Here is a 19,880-nt window from a genome sequence, read left to right as displayed (position 1 = left end):
TATTAAATTTTCGAATTCTTCTCTCATCTCTAAATCTCCTTCTATTTATTTATTCATCCATTAACATTTCTATCCTCACCCTTGTGTTTGGATTCTCATCTTTTCCTTCTTCTATCCTTACTTTCTTCTACTCACATAAAGGAATCTCTATACTGTGACATAGAAAATTCCATATTTTCTTTTCTGCGTTCTTCTTCTTTTTATATGAGCAGGAACAAGGATAAGAACATTCTTGTTGAAGCTGATCCTGAACCTGAAAGAACTCTGAAGAGGAAGCTAAGGGAAGCTAAAGCACAACTCTCTCGAGACAATCTGACAGAAATTTTTGAAAAAGAGGACAACATGGCCGAAAATAATAACAATGCAAGGAGGATGCTTGGTGACTTTATTGCACTTAATTCCAATTTACATGGAAGAAGCATCTCAATCCCTGCCATTGGAGCAAACAATTTTGAGCTTAAACCTCAATTAGTTTCTCTGATGCAACAGAACTGCAAGTTTCATGGACTTCCATCCGAAGATCCTTTTCAGTTCTTAACTGAGTTCTTACAGATCTGTGAAACTGTTAAGACCAATGGGGTTGATCCCGAGGTCTACAGGCTTATGCTTTTCCCATTTGCTATAAGAGACAGAGCTAGAATATAGTTGGACTCTCAACCTAAAGATAGCATGAACTCTTGGGATAAGCTGGTCACGGCTTTCTTAGCCAAGTTCTTTCCTCCTCAAAAGCTTAGCAAGCTTAGAGTGGATGTTCAGACCTTCAAACAGAAGGAAGGTGAATCCCTCTATGAAGCTTGGGAGAGATACAAGAAACTGACCAAAAAGTGTCCTTCTAACATGCTTTCAGAATGGACCATCCTGGATATATTCTATGATGGTCTTTTTGAATTATCTAAAATGTCACTGGGCCATTCTGCAGGTGGATCCATTCACCTAAAGAAAACGCCTGCAGAAGCTCAAGAACTCATTGACATGGTTGCAAATAACCAGTTCATGTATACATCTGAAAGGAATCCTGTGAGTAATGGAACGCCTATGAAGAAGGGAGTTGTTAAAATTGATACTCTGAATGCCATATTGGCTTAGAACAAAATATTGACTCAGCAAGTCAATATGATTTCTCAGAGTCTGAATGGAATGCAAGCTGCATCCAACAGTTTTCAAGAGGCATCTTCTGAGGAAGAACCTTATGATCCTGAGAACCCTGCAATAGCAGAGGTGAATTACATAGGTGAACTCTATGGAAACACCTATAATCCCTTATGGAGAAATCATCCAAATCTCTCATAGAAGGATCAAAAGCCTCAACAAGGCTTTAATAATGGTGGAAGAAACAGGTTTAGCAATAGCAAGCCTTTTCCATCATCCACTCAGCAAAAGACAGAGAATTCTGAGCAGACCCCATCTAGCTTGGCAAACATAGTCTCTGATCTATCTAAGGCCACTCTAAGTTTCATGAATGAAACAAGGTCCTCCATTAGAAATCTGGAAGCACAAGTGGGCCAGCTGAGTAAAAGGATCACTGAAACCCCTCCTAGTGCTCTCCCAAGTAATACAGAAGAAAACCCAAAAGGAGAGTGCAAGGCCATTGAATTGATCATCATGGCCGAACCTGCAAGGGAGGGAGAGGACGTGAATCCCAGTGAGGAAGACCTCCTGGGACGTCTAGAGATCAATAAGGAGTTTCCCTCTGAGGAACAAAAGGACTCTGAGACTCATCTGGAGACCATAGAGATTCCATTAAACCTCCTTATGCCATTCATGAGCTCTGATGAGTATTCTTCTTCTGAAGAGAATGAAGATGTCACTGAAGAGCAAGTTGCCAAGTACCTTGGTGCAATCATGAAGCTGAATGCCAAATTATTTGGTAATGAGACTTGGGAAGATGAACCTCCCTTGCTCATCAATGAACTGAGTGATCTGGATCAACTGAGATTGCCTCAGAAGAAACAGGATCCTGAAAAGTTCTTAATACCTTGTACCATAGGCACCATGACCTTTGAGAAGGCTCTATGTGACCTTGGGTCATGGATAAACCTCATGCCCCTATCTGTAATGGAGAAACTGGGAATCTTTGAGGTGTAAGCTGCCAGAATCTCATTAGAGATGGCAGACAACTCAAGAAAACAGGCTTATGGACTAGTAGAGGACGTGTTAGTATAGGTTGAAGGCCTTTACATCCCTGTTGATTTCATAATCCTAGACACTGGGAAGGATGAGGATGAATCCATCATCCTTAGAAGACCCTTCCTAGCCACAGCAAGAGCTGTGATTGATGTGGACAGAGGAGAGTTGGTCCTTCAACTGAATGAGGACTACCTTGTGTTTAAAACTCAAGGATCTCCTTCTGTAACCATGGAAAGGAAGCATGAAAAGCTTCTCTCACTACAGAGTCAACCAAAGCCCCCACAGTCAAACTCTAAGTTTGGTGTTGGTAGGCCACAACCAAACTCTAAGTTTGGTGTTGGGAGGTCCCAACCTTGCTCTGATTATCTGTGAGGCTCCGTGAGAGCTCACTGTCAAGCTATTGACATTAAAGAAGCGCTTGTTGGGAGGCAACCCAATGTTATTTAATCATTTTTATTTTATTTTCTCTTTGTTATTTCATGTTTTATTAGGTTGATGATCATGTGGAGTCACAAAAACTATTGAAAAATCGAAAACAGAATGAAAAACAGCATTGAAAACAGCACACCCTGGAGGAAGGGCTTACTGGCGTTTAAACGCCAATAAGGAGCATCTGGCTGGCGTTTAATGCCAGAACAGAGCATGAAACTGGCGTTAAACGCCAGAAACAAGCAGCAGTCTGGCGTTTAAATGCCAGGATTGCACCCAGAGGAAAGCTGGCGTTAAACGCCAGAAACAAGCATCAGACTGGCGTTTAACGCCAGAAACATGCACCATACTGGCGTTCAACGCCAGAAACATGCTTTGGACTGGCGTTGAACGCCCAAAACAAGCAAGGAAGTGGCGTTTAACGCCAGAAACATGCTGCAGCCTGGTGTTAAACGCCAGGATTGCACAGCAAGGGCGTTTTACATGCCTAATTGGAGCAGGGATGTTAAGTCCTTGGCCCCACTGGATCTGTGGACCCCACAGGATCCCCACCTCTTCTTCTCTCCTCTTCACACCTTTCCACAACAATCTTCCCCAAAATAACCTCTACCAATCACCTCCAATTCCTCTCCAAAACCATCATACACCCATCTACACCCACCCACTTAAATTCAAACCATCACTCCTTCCTTTTCACACATCATAACCACCTTAAACCCCCAGTGGCCGAACTATTCACACACCTCCATCTCCTCCATTTTCTTCTTCTTCTACTACTTCCTTTCTTCTTTTGCTCGGGGACGAGTAAACCTTTTAAGTTTGCTGTGGTAAAAGCATAGCTTTTTGTTTTTCCATAACCATTCATGGCACCTAAGGCCAGAGAAACCTCTAGAAAGAGGAAAGGGAAGGCAATTGCTTTCACCTCTGAGTCATGGAAGATGGAGAGATTCATCTCAAAAGCTCATCACTAAGAAAATGATGGAGCAAACAAGAGAGTCCACTTATGGACCTCAACAAGAACATGAGGAAATTCCTCACCATGAAATCCCTGAGATGCCTCAAGGGATGCACTTTCCTCCACAAAACTATTAGGAGCAAATCAACACCTCCCTAGGAGAATTAAGCTCTAACATGGGACAACTAAGGGTGGAGCACCAAGAGCACTCCATCATCCTCCATGAAATTAGAGAAGATCAAAGTGCTATGAGGGAGGAGCAACAAAGACAAGGAAGAGACATAAAGGAGCTCAAGAACACCATTGGTTCTTCAAGAAGAGGAATACAACACGCTCACTAAGGTGGACTCATTCCTTAATCTCCTTGTTCTTATTTTTCTATTTTTCGGTTTCCATGCTTCATGTTTAATTATGTTTGTGTCTTTACTAGATGATCATTAGTGTTTAAGTGTCTATGTCTTAAAGCTATGAATGTCCTATGACTCCATCACCTCTCTTAAATGAAAACTGTTTTAAAAACAAAAGAACAAGAAGTACAGAGTTTCGAATTCATCCTTGAAACTAGTTTAATTATTTTGATGTGGTGACAATACTTTTTGTTTTCTGAATGAATGCTTGAACAGTGCATATGTCTTTTGAAGTTGATGTTTATGAATGTTAAATATGTTGGCTCTTGAAGAATAAGGAAAAAGGGAAAATGTTATTTTATAATCTGAAAAATCATAAAAATGATTCTTGAAGCAAGAAAAAGAAGTGAATACAAAAGCTTGCAGAAAAAAAAAAGAAAAAAAATAGCGAAAAAAAAGAGAAAGAAAAAGAAAAAGCAAATAGAAAAAGCCAAAAGCTCTTTAAACCAAAAGGCAAGAGCAAAAAGCCAATAGCCCTTAAAACCAAAAGGCAAGGGTAAATAAAAAGGATCCAAGGCTTTGAGCATCAGTGGATAGGAGGGCCTAAAGGAATAAAATTCTGGCCTAAGAAGCTAAACCAAGCTGTCCCTAACCATGTGCTTGTGGCGTGAAGGTGTCAAGTGAAAACTTGAGACTGAGCGGTTAAAGTCAAGGTCCAAAGCAAGAAGAAGAGTGTGCTTAAGAACCCTGAACACCTCTAATTGGGGACTCTAGCAAAGCTGAGTCACAATCTGAAAAGGTTCACCCAGTTATGTGTCTGTGGCATTTATGTATCCGGTGGTAATACTGGAAAACAAAGTGCTTAGGGCCACGGCCAAGACTCATAAAGTAGCTGTATTCAAGAATCAACATACTGAACTAGGAGAATCAATAACACTATCTGAATTCTAAGTTCCTATAGATGCCAATCATTCTGAACCTCAATAGATAAAGTGAGATGCCAAAACTATTCAAAAGGCAAAAAGCTACAAGTCCCGCTCATCTGATTGGAGCTAAGTTTTATTGATATTTTGGAATTTATAGTATATTCTCTTCTTTTTATCCTATTGATTTTCAGTTGCTTGGGGACAAGCAACAATTTAAGTTTGGTGTTGTGATGAGCGGATAATTTATACGCTTTTTGGCATTGTTTTTACATAGTATTCAGTATAATTTAATTAGTTTTTAGTATATTTTTATTAGTTTTTAATTAAAATTCACATTTCTGGACTTTACTATGAGTTTTTGTGTTTTTCTATGATTTCAGGTATTTTCTGGCTGAAATTGAGGGACTTGAGCAAAGATCAGATTCAGAGGTTGAAGAAGGACTGCAGATGCTGTTGGATTCTGACCTCCCTACACTCAAAGTGGATTTTCTGGAGCTACAAAACTCCAAATGGGGCTCTCTCAATTTTGTTGGAAATTATACATCCAGGGCTTTCCAGAAATATATAATAGTCTATACTTTGATTAAGGATAGATGACGTAAACCGGCATTGAACGCCAGTCCCATGCTGCATTCTAGAGTGAAACGCCAGAAATAGGTTGCAAAGTGGAGTTAAACGCCAGAAATATGTTACAAACTGGCGTTCAACTCCAAGAAAGACCTCTACACGTGTAAAGCTCAATGCTCAGCCCAAGCACACACCAAGTGGGCCCCGGAAGTGGATTTCTACATCATTTACTCATTTCTGTAAACCCTAGTAACTAGTTTAGCATAAATAGGACTTTTTACTATTGTATTTATCTCTTTGGATTATCTTTTGATCCTTTGATCACGTTTGGGGACTGGCCTCTCGGCCATGCCTGAACCTTCATCACTTATGTATTTTCAACGGTAGAGTTTCTACACACCATAGATTAAGGTGTGGAGCTCTGCTGTTCCTCAAAGATTAATGCAAAGTACTACTGTTTTTCTATTCATTTCAACTTATTCTGCTTCTAAGATATTCATTCGCACTTCAATTGATGGATGTGATGATCGTGACAGTCATCATCATTCTCAACTTATGAACGCGTGCCTGACAACCACTTCCGTTCTACCTTAGATTGAATGGATATCTCTTGGATATCTAATACAGGGGACCGAGTCCGAGTTATTAGTGTCTTCGTGGTATAAGTTAGAACCCATGGATAGCCATTCTTGAGATCCGGAAAGTCTAAACCTTGTCTGTGGTATTCCGAGTAGGATCTGGAAAGGGATGGCTGTGACGAGCTTCAAACTCGCGAGTGCTGGGCATAGTGACAGATGCAAAAGGATTAATGGATCCTATTCCAGTATGATCGAGAACCGACAGATAAATAGCCGTGCCGTGACAGAGCATCTTGGACCATTTTCACTGAGAGGACGGGAAGTAGCCATTGACAACGGTGATGCCCAACATACAGCTTGCCATGGAAAGGAGTAGGAAGGATTGATGAAGACAGCAGGAAAGCAGAGGTTCAGAGGGACGAAAGCATCACTATACGCTTATCTGAAATTCTCACCAATGAATTACATAAGTACCACTATCCTATTTTATATTTTATTTATCTTTTACTTAAAATCAGTTGAATCCGCCTGACTGAGATTTACAAGGTAACCATAGCTTGCTTCAAGCCGACAATCTCCGTGGGATCGACCCTTACTCACGTAAGGTTTATTACTTGGACGACCCAGTGCACTTGCTGGTTAGTTGTACGAAGTTGTGAAACAGAATTAAGATCATGAACGTGCGTATTGAGTTTTTAGCGCCGTTACCAAGGAAGTAATGATCACGATTTCGCACACCACCTATCCATCTTTGTAAGGAGCTAACCGTCAAGCTAGTAACGTTAAAGAAGCGCTTGTTTGGAGGCAACCCATCAATATTTAGTTTTCTTATTTTTCTTTAAGTTATATTAATATTTCATATTTGTTTCTTTAATTTTATGATCATGTGCAGCAGTTAGAACAGAAACAGAGATAGCCAGAACTGGAAACAGAACACCCTGGAACAGGTACCTTATTGGCGTTAAAAGCCAGACAAGGAGGCCAGAGTGGGCGTTCAACGCCATACAGGGTATCCCTAATGGGAGTTCAACGCCCAAGAGGTGCAGTATTGCTGGCATTGAACGCCAGCCATGAAGCAGAGGCTGGGCGTTCAACGCCCCAAAGGAGGCAGAGACCTGGCGTTGAACACTAGGTAGGAGGTCTCCTATGGGCGTTCAACGCCCTAGGAGGAGCATGAAGCTGGCGTTGAACGCCAACCATGAGCATGAGCTGGGCGTTCAACACCCACAAGGAGGCAGGGAATTCGAATTTCCTAGCCTCTTAGGACTAGTGGGTCCCACAGAATCTTCACCTACCCTACCTTCTTCCCTATCTTACTTTCACTCTTCCCCACACACTCTTCCCCATAAACTCTAACCTAATCGCATCCATATCTCTTCCCAAAACCATCATAACTCCCACCAACCCCCACCCACTTCAAATTCAAAAATTTTCCACCCAATTCCCACCCATTCATTCGAACCCTATCCTATCCACCCCTATAAATACCCCTTCTTCCTACCCTTCATATACACACCTTAAACACTAAAGCCCCTACTTGGCCGAAACACTCTATCCCTCCATCTCCTCTATTCCCTTCTTCTTATACTCTTTTCTTCTATTTTTTGCTCGAGGATGAGCAAAGCTTTTAAGTTTGGTATTGGAAAAGCCTTTCTTTTTGCTTTTCATTCGCACTTATGGCACCCAAAGTCGGAGAATCCTCTAGAAAGAGGAAAGGGAAAGCTGTTGCTTCCACCTCCGAACCTTGGGAGATGGAGAGATTCATCACCAAACTCATCAAGACCACTTCTATAAGTAGTGGCAAAGAAGAGGGTGATTCCTGAAGTCCCCTTTAGGCTCAAAAAGAATGAGTACCCGGAGATTCGATAAGAAATCCGGAGGAGATGTTGGAAAATCTTAACCAATCCTATTTCGGAAGTTGGAATCTTGATGGTACAAGAATTCTATGCCAATGCATGAGTTACAAAAAACCATGATACAATCGTGAACCCACATCCCAAAAATTGGAGCACTATAGTCCGAGGGCGACCCTTGGATTTCAGCCCAGAATATGTAAGGTTGGCGCTCCGTTTGCCAATAATACAAGGAGACCCACATCTTTAAACTAGGAGAGTCAATTTCGATCAGAGGCTAGACCAAGTCCTTTCAGACATTTGTGTGGAAGGAGCTCAGTGGAAGAGGGTTGCTCAAGGTAAGCCTATCCAACTAAGAAGGCTTGACCTCAAGCTTGTAGCTAGAGGGTGGTTGGAATTCATCCAATGCTCTATCATCCCTACTAGCAATTGGTTAGAAGTGACCATTGACAGAGCCATCATGATTCATTGCATCATGATTGGAAGTGAGGTGGAGGTATATGAGGTAATACCTCAAGAATTGTACAAGAAAGCTGAAAAGCCTTCCACCTTAGCAAGGTTAGCATTCCCCCACCTTATCTGTTATCTATGGAATTCAGCTGGGATTGTTATAGAAGGAGACATCCCCATTGAGGAGGACAAGCCCATCACTAAAAAGAAGAATGGAGCAAACAAGAGAGCCTACACATGCACCTCAATAAGAGCGTGTGGAGCTGCCTCAACAAGAAATTCTTGAGATGCCTCAAGGCATGCGTTTTCCTCCCCAAGGCTACTGGGACCAATTGCACACTTCTCTAGGAGAATTAAGCTCCAACATGGATCAGCTAAGGATAGGACATCAAGAACATTCCACCATCCTCTATGAAATAAGAGAAGATCAATAGAGTCATGGGAGAAGAACAATAGAGACAGGGGCATGACATAGAAGACATCAAGCGCTCAATTGGATTGAAAAAAGGAGGCAGCAGCCGCCGTCACTAAGGTGGACCTGTTCCCTTAATCCCCTGTTGCATATGTTATTTTTTCTGTTTTCTATTTATTTTGTTTTATTGTCTGTTTCTAGTGCATGATCATCTTTATCTTATGTCTTAAAGCTATGAAATATTCCATGCATCTCTCACCTTGCTTAAAAGAAAATTTTATTTGAAAAAGAAAAGTAAGATGCATGAATTTCAAGTTACATATTAAGAATAGTTCAATTATTTGATGTGGTGGCATTGCTTTTACTTTTTGAATGCATGAATAAACAGTGCATATTTGATGTTCGAGTTAGGAATGTTGGCTCTTGAAAGAATGAGCATAAAAGAGAAGTATTATTGGTAATCTGAAAAATTCAAAAATTGATTCTTGAAGTAAGAAAAAGCAGCAAAAATCAATAAAAGAAAAAAACATATATGTATATGCGAAAAAAAAAGCAAGAAGAAAAAAAAATAAAAAGAAGAAAAAGCCAATAGCTCTTAAAACCAAAAGGCAAGAGCAAAAAGCCAATAGTTCTTTCAGCATCAATGGTTAGGAGGGCCTAAAAGAAACAAAATCTTAGCCTAAACAGTTCAAATGAGCTGCTTCCCTAACTATATGCTTGTGGTGTGAAGGTGTCAAGTGAAAAGCTTGAGGTTGAGCAATTAAAGTCATGATCCAAAGCAAAGAGTGTGCTTAAGAACTCTGGACACCACTGGCTGGGATTCTAGCAAAGCTGAATCAAAATCCGAAAGGGTTCACCCAGTTAAGTGTCTGTGGCGTTTATGTATCCGGTGGTAATACTGGAAAACAAAGCTCTTAGGGTCACGGCCAAGACTTAAAAGAAGCTGTGTTCAAGAATAAAAAGGAACTGAACTAGGAGAGTCAATAATATCATCTGGATTCTAAGTTCCTGAAGATGCCAATTATTCTGAGCTTCAATGGAAAGTGAGATGCCAAAGCTATTCAGAAGCAAAAAGCTACTAGTCCCGCTCATCTAATTGAAACTGAGCTTCATTGAAAACTCTGAGATTTATTGTATCCTTCTATTTTTTTTAATCCTACTTTGTTTTTGGTTGCTTGGGGACAAATGATGAGCAGATAATTTATACGCTTTTTGGCATTGTTTTTACATAATTTTTAGTATGATTTAGTTAGTTTTTAGTATATTTTTATTAGTTTTTAACTAAAAACCACATTTCTAGACTTTACTATGAGTTTGTGTGTTTTTCTGTGATTTTAGGTATTTTCTAGCTGAAATTGAGGGACTTGAGCAAAAATCAGATTCAGAGGCTGAAGAAGGACTGCAGATGCTGTTGGATTCTGACCTCCCTGCACTCAAAATGGATTTTCTAGAGCTACAGAAGTCCAAATGGCACGCTCTTAATTGCGTTGGAAAGTAGACATCCAGGGCTTTTCAGAAATATATAATATTCCATACTTTGCCAGAGTTTAGATGACGTAAATTGGCGTTCAATGCCAGCTTTCTGCCCTATTCTGGAGTTAAATGCCAGAAACAGGTTGCAAAGTGGAGTTAAACGCCAGAAATAGGTTACAAACTGGCGTTCAACTCCAAGAGAAGCCTCTACACATGTAAAGCTCAATGCTCAGTCCAAGCACACACCAAGTGGGCCCCAGAAGTGGATTTCTGCATCATTTACTCATTCCTGTAAACCCTAGTAACTAGTCTGATATAAATAGGATCCTTTACTATTGTATTAGATAATCTTTGATCAGTTTTATGCTATCTTAGACCTTTATGGGGGCTGGCCATTCAGCCATGCCTGGACCATTATCACTTATGTATTTTCAACGGTAGAGTTTCTACACACCATAGATTAAGGTGTGGAGCTCTGCTGTTCCTTGAGTATTAATGCAAAGTACTACTATTTTTCTATTCAATTCAAGCTTATTCCTATTCTAAGATATTCATTCGCACCCAAGAACATGATGAATGTGACGATTATGTGACACTCATCACCATTCTCACCTATGAACGCGTGCCTGACAACCACTTCCATTCTACATGAAGACGAGACAGAATGAGTATCTCTTAGATATCTAATACAGGGGACCGAGTCCGAGATATTAGAGTCTTCGTGGTATAAGTTAGAACCCATGGATGGCCATTCCTGAAATCCGGAAAGTCTAAACTTTGTCTGTGGTATTCCGAATAGGATCTGGAAAGGGATGGCTGTGACGAACTTCAAACTCGCAAGTGCTGGGCGTAGTGACAGACGTAAAAGGATTGTAAATCCTATTCCAGTATGATCGAGAACCGACAGATGATTAGCCATGCAGTGACAGCGCATTGGACCATTTTCACAGAGAGGACGGGATGTAGCCATTGACAACGGTGATGCCCAACATACAGCTTGCCATGGAAGGGAGTAGGAATGATTGGATGAAGACAGCAGGAAAGCAGAGGTTCAGGAGGAACGAAAGCATCTCTATACGCTTATCTGAAATTCTCACCAATGAATTACATAAGTATCTCTATCCTAGTTTGTATTTTATTTATATTTATTATCAATTCACCATAACCATTTGAATCCGCCTGACTGAGATTTACAAGGTGACCATAGCTTGCTTCAGGCTGACAATCTCCGTGGGATCGACCCTTACTCACGTAAGGTTTATTACTTGGACGACCCAGTGCACTTGCTGGTTAGTTGTGCGAAGTTGTGACAAAGTGTGATTCACGTTTGAGAGCACCAAGTCTTTGGCGCCATTTTTGATGATCGCAATTTCGTGCACCATGTTTTTGGCGCCGTTGCCGGAGATTGTTCGAGTTTGGACAACTGACGGTTCATCTTGTTACTCAGATTAGGTAATTTTATTTTAATTTTAACCTTTTTGTTTTTATTATTCTTATTTTTGAAAAAATGAAAAAAATAAAAAAATAAAATTTTTAATAAAAAATTTAAATTATTCTATGTTCTTCAGAAATTTTAAGAAGGAATTCTAGAATTTCATGAGATATGTTGAATCCTGGCTGGTTGTTAAGCCATGTCTAATATTTTGGACCGAGGTTTCACTTATTCTCAAAAGAAGAGCTTCTTTGTCTTTCTTAGCAAATTAGCTGTTGAATGTAATGATCTGCTGAAGCTTGGCTGGCCATTGGCCATGTTTAGTGTTTTGGACCGAAGCTTTCACTGAAAGCTTGGCTGGCTAGTGAGCCATGTCTAATTTCTGGACTGGAGCTTTAGACTAACATTGCATGATTCCTAGAATTCTTATTGAAAATTTTGAAATCCTTATTTTCCTTTTCAAAATAATTTTCGAAAAATACAAAAAAAATTTATAAAATCATAAAAAAACCAAAAATTTGATGTTTCTTATTTGAGTCTAGAGTCAATTTTTAAGTTTGGTGTCAATTGCATGTTTATCTATTTCTTGCATTTTTTGAAAATTCATGCATGTGTTCTTCATGATCTTCAAGTTGTTCTTGATGAATTCCTTTGTTTGATCTTTAAATTTTTCTTGTTTTGTGTCTTTTCCTGTTTTTCATGTGCATTTTCAATTTGTTAGTGTCTAAACATTAAAAATTTTTAAGTTTGGTGTCTTGCATGTTTTTCTTTTCTTAAAAATTTTCAAAAATAAGTCTTGATGTTCATCTTGATCTTCAAAGTGTTCTTGGTGTTCATCTTGACATTCATAGTGTTCTTGCATGCATCATGTGTTTTGATTCATAATTTTCATGTTTTGAGTCTTTTTTATGTTTTTCTCTTTCTTCATTAAAAATTCAAAAATAAAAAAAATATCTTTCCCTTTTTCTCTCATAAATTTTCGAAAATTTGAGTTGACTTTTTCAAAAAAATTTTAAAATCTAGTTGTTTCTTATGAGTCAAATCAAATTTTCAATTTAAAAATTCTATCTTTTTCAAATCTTTTTCAAAAATCAAACCTTTTTCATTTTTCTTTTATGATTTTCGAAAATTTCAAATTGATTTTCAAAATCTTTTTCTTATTTTTATTTCTTATTTTCAAAATTAATGCTAACAATTAATGTGATTGATTCAAAAATTTTTAAGTTTGTTACTTGCCTAGTAAGAAAGGTTCAATCTTTAAACTCTAGAATCATATCTTTTTAGTTTCTTGTTAGTCAAGTAATCAACTTTAATTTTCAAAATCAAATCTTTTTAAATTTATTTTTCAAATCTTCTTCAAAATAAGTTTCAATCACATATTTTTCAAAATCAATTTCAAAATCTTTTCTAACTTCTTTTCTAAGACTTCTTATCTTTTCAAAAAAAAAAATTTTTTCAAATCTTTTTCAATTAACTACTTGACTTTTTGATTGGTTCTAAAAGTTTACTATTTCAATCATATCTTTTTCAAAACTACCTAACTAACTCTCTCTTTCTAATTTTCGAAAATCCCTTCCCTCTTTTTCAAAATTCCTTTTTAATTAACTAATTGTTTTAAACTTTAATTTAATTTAATTTAATTTTTCTTTTTTTGAATTTTCGAATTTTAACTTTAATTTTAAATTAAAAACAAAAATATTTTTCTTTTCTTTTCAATTATTTTCGAAAATTCTTTTCTTTCACCTCCTTCTTTTTATTTATTCATCTACTAACACCCCTCTTTCACCCAAGAATTCGAACTCATTCCTCTCCCTTGTGTTTGGATTCTTATCTTTTCATTTCTCCATTATTCTCTTCTTATACTTACATAAGGAATCTCTATACTGTGACATAGAGGATTCCATATTTTCTGTTCTCTTCTTTTTCATATGAGCAGGAACAAGGATAAGAACATTCTTGTTGAAGCTGATCCTGAACCTGAAAGGACTCTGAAGAGGAAGCTAAGGGAAGCTAAAGCACAACTCTCTGGAGAAGATCTGACAGAAATTTTCGAAAAAGAAGGAGACATGGGCGAAAATAATAACAATGCAAGGAAGATGCTTGGTGAATTTACTGCACCAAATTCCAATTTACATGGAAGAAGCATCTCAATGCCTGCCATTGGAGCAAACAATTTTGAGCTGAAACCTCAATTAGTTTCTCTGATGCAACAGAACTGCAAGTTTCATGGACTTTCATCAGAAGATCCTTTTCAGTTCTTAACTGAATTCTTGCAGATCTGTGACACTGTTAAGACCAATAGGGTTGATCCCGAGGTCTACAGGCTTATGCTTTTCCCGTTTGCTGTAAGAGACAGAGCTAGAATATGGTTGGACTCTTAACCTAAAGACAGCCTGAACTCTTGGGATAAGCTGGTCACGGCTTTCTTAGCCAAGTTCTTTCCTCCTCAAAAGCTTAGCAAGCTTAGAGTGGATGTTCAAACCTTCAAACAGAAAGAAGGTGAATCCCTCTATGAAGCTTGGGAGAGATACAAGGAACTGACCAAAAAGTGTCCTTCTGACATGCTTTCATAATGGACCATCCTGGATATATTCTATGATGGTCTGTCTGAATTATCAAAGATGTCATTGGACCATTCTGCAGGTGGATCCATTCACCTAAAGAAAACGCCTGCAGAAGCTCAGGAACTCATTGACATGGTTGCAAATAACCTGTTCATGTACACTTCTGAGAGGAATCCTGTAAGTAATGGGACGCCTCAGAGGAAGGGAGTTCTTGAAATTGATACTCTGAATGTCATATTGGCTCAGAATAAAATATTGACTCAGCAAGTCAATATGATCTCTCAGAGTCTGAATGGATTGAAGGAATCATCCAACAGTACTATGGAGGCATCTTCTGAAGAAGAAGCTTATGATCTTGAGAACCCTGCAATAGTAGAGGTGAATTACATGGGTGAACCCTATGGAAACACCTATAATACCTCATGGAGAAATCATCCAAATTTCTCATGGAAGGATCAACAAAAGCCTCAACAAGGCTTTAATAATGGTGGAATAAACAGGTTTAGCAATAGCAAGCCTTTTCCATCATCCACTCAGCAACAGACAGAGAATTCTGAACAGAATCCATCTAGCTTAGAAAATATAGTCTCTGATCTATTTAAGGCCACTCTAAGTTTCATGAATGAGATAAGATCCTCCATTAGAAATTTGGAGGCACAAGTGGGCCAGCTGAGTAAAAGGGTTACTGAAACTCCTCCTAGTACTCTCCCAAGCAATACAGAAGAAAATCCAAAGAGAGAGTGCAAGGCCATTGATTTGACCATCATGGCCGAACCTACAAGGGAGGGGGAGGGCGTGAATCCTAGTGAGGAAGACCTCCTGGGATGCTCAGTGACCAATAAGGAGTTTTCCTTTGAGGAACAAAAGGAATCTGAGGCTCATCTAGAGACCATAGAGATTCCATTAAACCTCCTTCTGCCCTTCATGAGCTCTGATGAGTATTCTTCTTCTGAAGAGAATGAAGACGTTACTGAAGAGCAAGTTGCTAAGTACCTTGGTGCAATCATGAAGCTGAATGCCAAACTATTTGGTAATGAGACTTGGGAAGATGAACCTCCCTTACTCACCAATGAACTAAATGTATTGGATAGGCAGAATTTACCTCAAAAGAAACAGGATCCTGGTAAATTCCTAATTCCCTGTAACATAGGCACCATGACCTTTGAGAAGGCTCTGTGTGACCTAGGGTCAGGAATAAACTTAATGCCACTCTCTGTAATAGAGAAACTTGGGATCTTTGAGGTGCAAGCTGCCAAAATCTCATTAGAGATGGCAGACAACTCAAGAAAACAGGCTTATGGAATGGTAAATGACGTGTTAGTAAAGGTTGAAGGCCTTTACATCCCTGCTGATTTCATAATCCTGGATACTGGGAAGGATGAGGATGAATCCATCATCCTTGGAAGACCCTTCCTAGCCACATCAAAAGCTGTGATTGATGTGGACAGAGGAGAATTGGTCCTTCAACTGAATGAGGACAACCTTGTGTTTAAAACTCAAGGTTCTCCTTCTGTAACCATGGAGAGGAAGCGTGAAAAGCTTCTCTCACTGCAGAGTCAACCAAAGCCCCTACAGTCAAACTCTAAGTTTGGTGTTGGGAGGCCACAACCAAACTCTAAGTTTGGTGTTGAGGAGGTTCCAACCTTGCTCTGATTATCTGTGTGGCTCTATGAGAGCTCACTGTCAAGCTATTGACATTAAAGAAGCGCTTGTTGGGAGGCAACCCAATGTTATTTAATCATATCTATTTTATTTTCTTTTTGTTATTTCATGTTTTATTAGGTTGATGATCATGTGGAGTCACAAAAACTACTGAAAAATAAAAAACAGAATGAAAAATAGTATTAAAAATAGCACACCCTGGAGGAGGAGCATTCTGGCGTTTAAACGCCAGAAACAAGCATCTGTCTGGCGTTTAACGCCAGAAACAAGCATCTGTCTGGCGTTTAACGCCAGAAACAAGCACCAAGCTGGCGTTTAACGCCAGAAACAGGCTACATTTGGGCGTTTAACGCCAGAAACAAGCAGCAGTCTGGCGTTAAACGCCAGGATTGCACAGCAAGGGCGTTTTACATGCCTAATTGGAGCAGGGATGTTAAGTCCTTGGCCCTACAGGATCTGTGGACCCCACAGGATCCCCACCACTTCTTTTCTCCTCTTCACACCTTTTCATAACTCTCTTCCCCAAATACCTTTCACCAATCACCTCAATCACTCTTCTCGATCCCCACCTACCACACCTCTTCTCCTCTCCTCCTCACACCTTTTCATAACACTCTTCCCCAAAATAACCTCCACCAATCACCTCCATTACTCCTCCAAAACCATCATATAACCCACCTACACCCACCCACTCAAATTCAAACCATCACTCCTTCCTTTTCACACATCATAACCACCTAAAACCCCCTTGGCCGAACCATTCACACACCTCTTTCTTCTTCTTCTTCTACTACTTTCTTTCTTCTTTTGCTCGAGGACGAGCAAACCTTCTAAGTTTGGTGTGGTAAAAGTGTTGCTTTTATTTTTCCATAACCATTTATGGCATCTAAGGTCGGAGAAACCTCTAGAAAGAGGAAAGGGAAGGCAATTGCTTCCACCTCCGAGTCATGGGAGATAGAGAGATTTATCTCAAAAGCCCATCACTAAAAAAAGGATGGAGCAAACAAGAGAGCCTACTCATGGACCTCAACAAGAGCATGAGGAAATTCCTCACCATGAAATCCCTGAGATGCCTCAGGGGATGCACTTTCCTCCACAGAATTATTGGGAGCAAATCAACACCTCCCTAGGTGAATTAAGTTCCAACATGGGACAACTAAGAATGGAGCACCAAGAGCACTCCATCATCCTCCATGAGATTAGAGAAGATCAAAGAGCTATGAGGGAGAAGCAACAAAGACAAGGAAGAGACATAGAGGAGCTCAAGAGCACCATTGGTTCTTCAAGAAGAGGAAGACGTCACCCTCACTAAGGTGGACCAATTCCTTAATCTCCTTGTTCTTATTTTCCTGTTTTTCGTTTACTATGCTTTATGTTTATGTTTATGTCTGATTACATGATCATTAGTATTTAAGTGTCTATGCCTAAAAGTTTGAATCCATCACCTTTCTTAAATGAAAAATGTTTTAATTACAAAAGAACAAGAAGTACATGGTTTTGAATTCATCCTTGAAATTAGTTTAATTATTTTGATGTGGTGATAATACTTTTTGTTCTCTGAATGAATGCTTGAACAGTGCATATATTTTTTGAAATTGTTGTTTATGAATGTTAAATATGTTGGCTCTTAAAGAATAAGGAAAAAGGAGAAATGTTATTTGATGATCTGAAAAATCATAAAAATGATTCTTGAAGCAAGAAAAAGCAGTGAAGAACAAAGCTTGCAGAAAAAAAATTTTGCGAAAAAAAAAGAGGAGAAAAATGCGAAAAAATGAAAAAGGAAAAGCAAGCAGAAAAAGCCAAAAGCTCTTTAAACCAAGAGGCAAGAGCAAAAAGCCAATAGCCTTTAAAACCAAAAGGCAAGGGTAAAAAGGATCCAAGGCTTTGAGCATCAGTGGATAGGAGGGCCTAAAGGAATAAAATCATGGCCTAAGCGGCTAAACCAAGCTGTCTCTAACCATGAGCTTGTGGCGTGAAGGTGTCAAGTGAAAACTTGAGACTGAGCACTTAAAGTCAAGGTCCAAAGCAATAAAAAAAAGAGTGTGCTTAAGAACCCTGGACACCTCTAATTGGGGACTTTAGCAAAGCTGAGTCACAATCTAAAAAAGTTCACCCAGTTATGTGTCTGTGGCATTTATGTATCCGGTGGTAATACTGGAAAACAAAGTGCTTAGGGCCACGCCCAAGACTCATAAAGTAGCTGTGTTCAAGAATCAACATACTGAACTAGGAGAATCAATAACACTATCTGAACTCTGAGTTCCTATAGATGCCAATCATTCTGAACTTCAATGGATAAAGTGAGATGCCAAAACTATTCAAGAGACTACAAGTCCCGCTCATCTGATTGGAGCTAAGTTTCATTGATATTTTGGAATTCATAGTATATTCTCTTCTTTTTATCCTATTTAAATTTCAGTTGCTTGGAGACAAGCAACAATTTAAGTTTGGTGTTGTGATGAGCGGATAATTTATACGCTTTTTGGCATTGTTTTACATAGTTTTTAGTATGATTTAGTTAGTTTTTAGTATATTTTTATTAGTTTTTAACTAAAAAGCACATTTCTGAACTTTACTATGAGTTTGTGTGTTTTTCTGTGATTTTAGATATTTTCTGGCTGAAATTGAGGGACTTGAGCAAAAATCATATTCAGAGGCTGAAGAAGGACAGCAGATGCTGTTGGATTCTGACCTCCCTGCACTCAAAGTGGATTTTCTGGAGCTACAGAAGTCCAAATGGTGCGCTCTTAAATGAGTTGGAAAGTAGACATCCAGGGCTTTCCATAAATATTTAATAGTCCATACTTTGCCCGATTTTAGACGATGCAAACTGGAGTTCAACGCTAGCTTCCTGCCCTATTCTGGAGTTAAATGCCAGAAACAGGTTGCAAAGTGGAGTTAAACGCCAGAAACAGGTTACAAACTGGCGTTCAACTTCAAGAGAAGCCTCTACACGTGTAAAGCTCAATGCTCAGCCCAAGCACACACCAAGTGAGACCCAGAAGTGGATTTCAGCATCATTTACTCATTTCTGTAAACCCTAGTAACTAGTCTGATATAAATAGCACCCTTTACTATTGTATTAGATAATCTTTGATCAGTTTTATGCTATCTTAGACTTTTATGGGAGCTGGCCATTCGGCCATGCCTGGACCATTATCACTTATATATTTTCAACGGTAGAGTTTCTACACACCATAGATTAAGGTGTGGAGCTCTGCTGTTCCTTGAGTATTAATGCAAAGTACTACTGTTTTTCTATTCAATTCAAGCTTATTCCTATTCTAATATATTCATTCGCACCCAAGAACATGATGAATGTGACGATTATGTGACGCTCATCACCATTTTCACCTATGAACGCGTGCCTGACAACCACTTCCGTTCTACATGAAGACGAGACAGAATGAGTATCTCTTAGATATCTAATACAGGGGACCGAGTCCGAGATATTAGAGTCTTCGTGGTATAAGTTAGAACCCATGGATGGCCATTCCTGAGATCCAGAAAGTCTAAACCTTGTCTGTGGTATTCCGAATAGGATCTGGAAAGGGATGGCTGTGACAAACTTCAAACTCGCGAGTGCTGGGCGTAGTGACAGACGCAAAAGGATAGTAAATCCTATTCCAGTATGATCGAGAACCGACAAATGATTAGCCATGCAGTGACAGCGCATTGGACCATTTTCACAGAGAGGACGGGATGTAGCCATTGACAACGGTGATGCCCAACATACAGCTTGCCATGGAAGGGAGTAGGAATGATTGGATGAAGACAGCAGGAAAGCAGAAGTTCAGGAGGAACGAAAGCATCTCTATACGCTTATCTGAAATTCTCACCAATGAATTACATAAGTATCTCTATCCTAGTTTGTATTTTATTTATATTTATTATCAATTCACCATAACCATTTGAATCCGCCTGACTGAGATTTACAAGGTGACCATAGCTTGCTTCAGGCCGACAATCTCCGTAGGATCGACCGTTACTCACGTAAGGTTTATTACTTGGACGACCCAGTGCACTTGCTGGTTAGTTGTGCGAAGTTGTGACAAAGTGTGATTCACGTTTGAGAGCACCAAGTCTTTGGCGCCATTGTTGATGA

General features: G+C 39.2%; 2 non-coding genes across 2 annotated transcripts; both read right to left on the bottom strand.

Annotated features, from left to right (window-relative positions):
* Positions 1-735: 735 nt before the first annotated feature.
* Positions 736-843, bottom strand: LOC148581550 (small nucleolar RNA R71). The gene has a single exon (XR_015899637.1). It is a non-coding gene; the product is annotated as a small nucleolar RNA R71 (small nucleolar RNA).
* Positions 844-14,008: 13,165 nt separating this feature from the next.
* Positions 14,009-14,116, bottom strand: LOC148581549 (small nucleolar RNA R71). Its single transcript, XR_015896765.1, has one exon. It is a non-coding gene; the product is annotated as a small nucleolar RNA R71 (small nucleolar RNA).
* Positions 14,117-19,880: the final 5,764 nt, after the last annotated feature.

The sequence above is a fragment of the Arachis ipaensis genome, chromosome B10 (genome assembly GCF_059453495.1).
Source record: "Arachis ipaensis isolate K30076 ecotype BB chromosome B10, ASM5945349v1, whole genome shotgun sequence".
Lineage (NCBI taxonomy): Eukaryota > Viridiplantae > Streptophyta > Magnoliopsida > Fabales > Fabaceae > Arachis > Arachis ipaensis.
The sequence above is the reverse complement of the archived record's forward strand: the minus strand, read 5'-3'. Positions and strand labels throughout refer to the sequence as shown.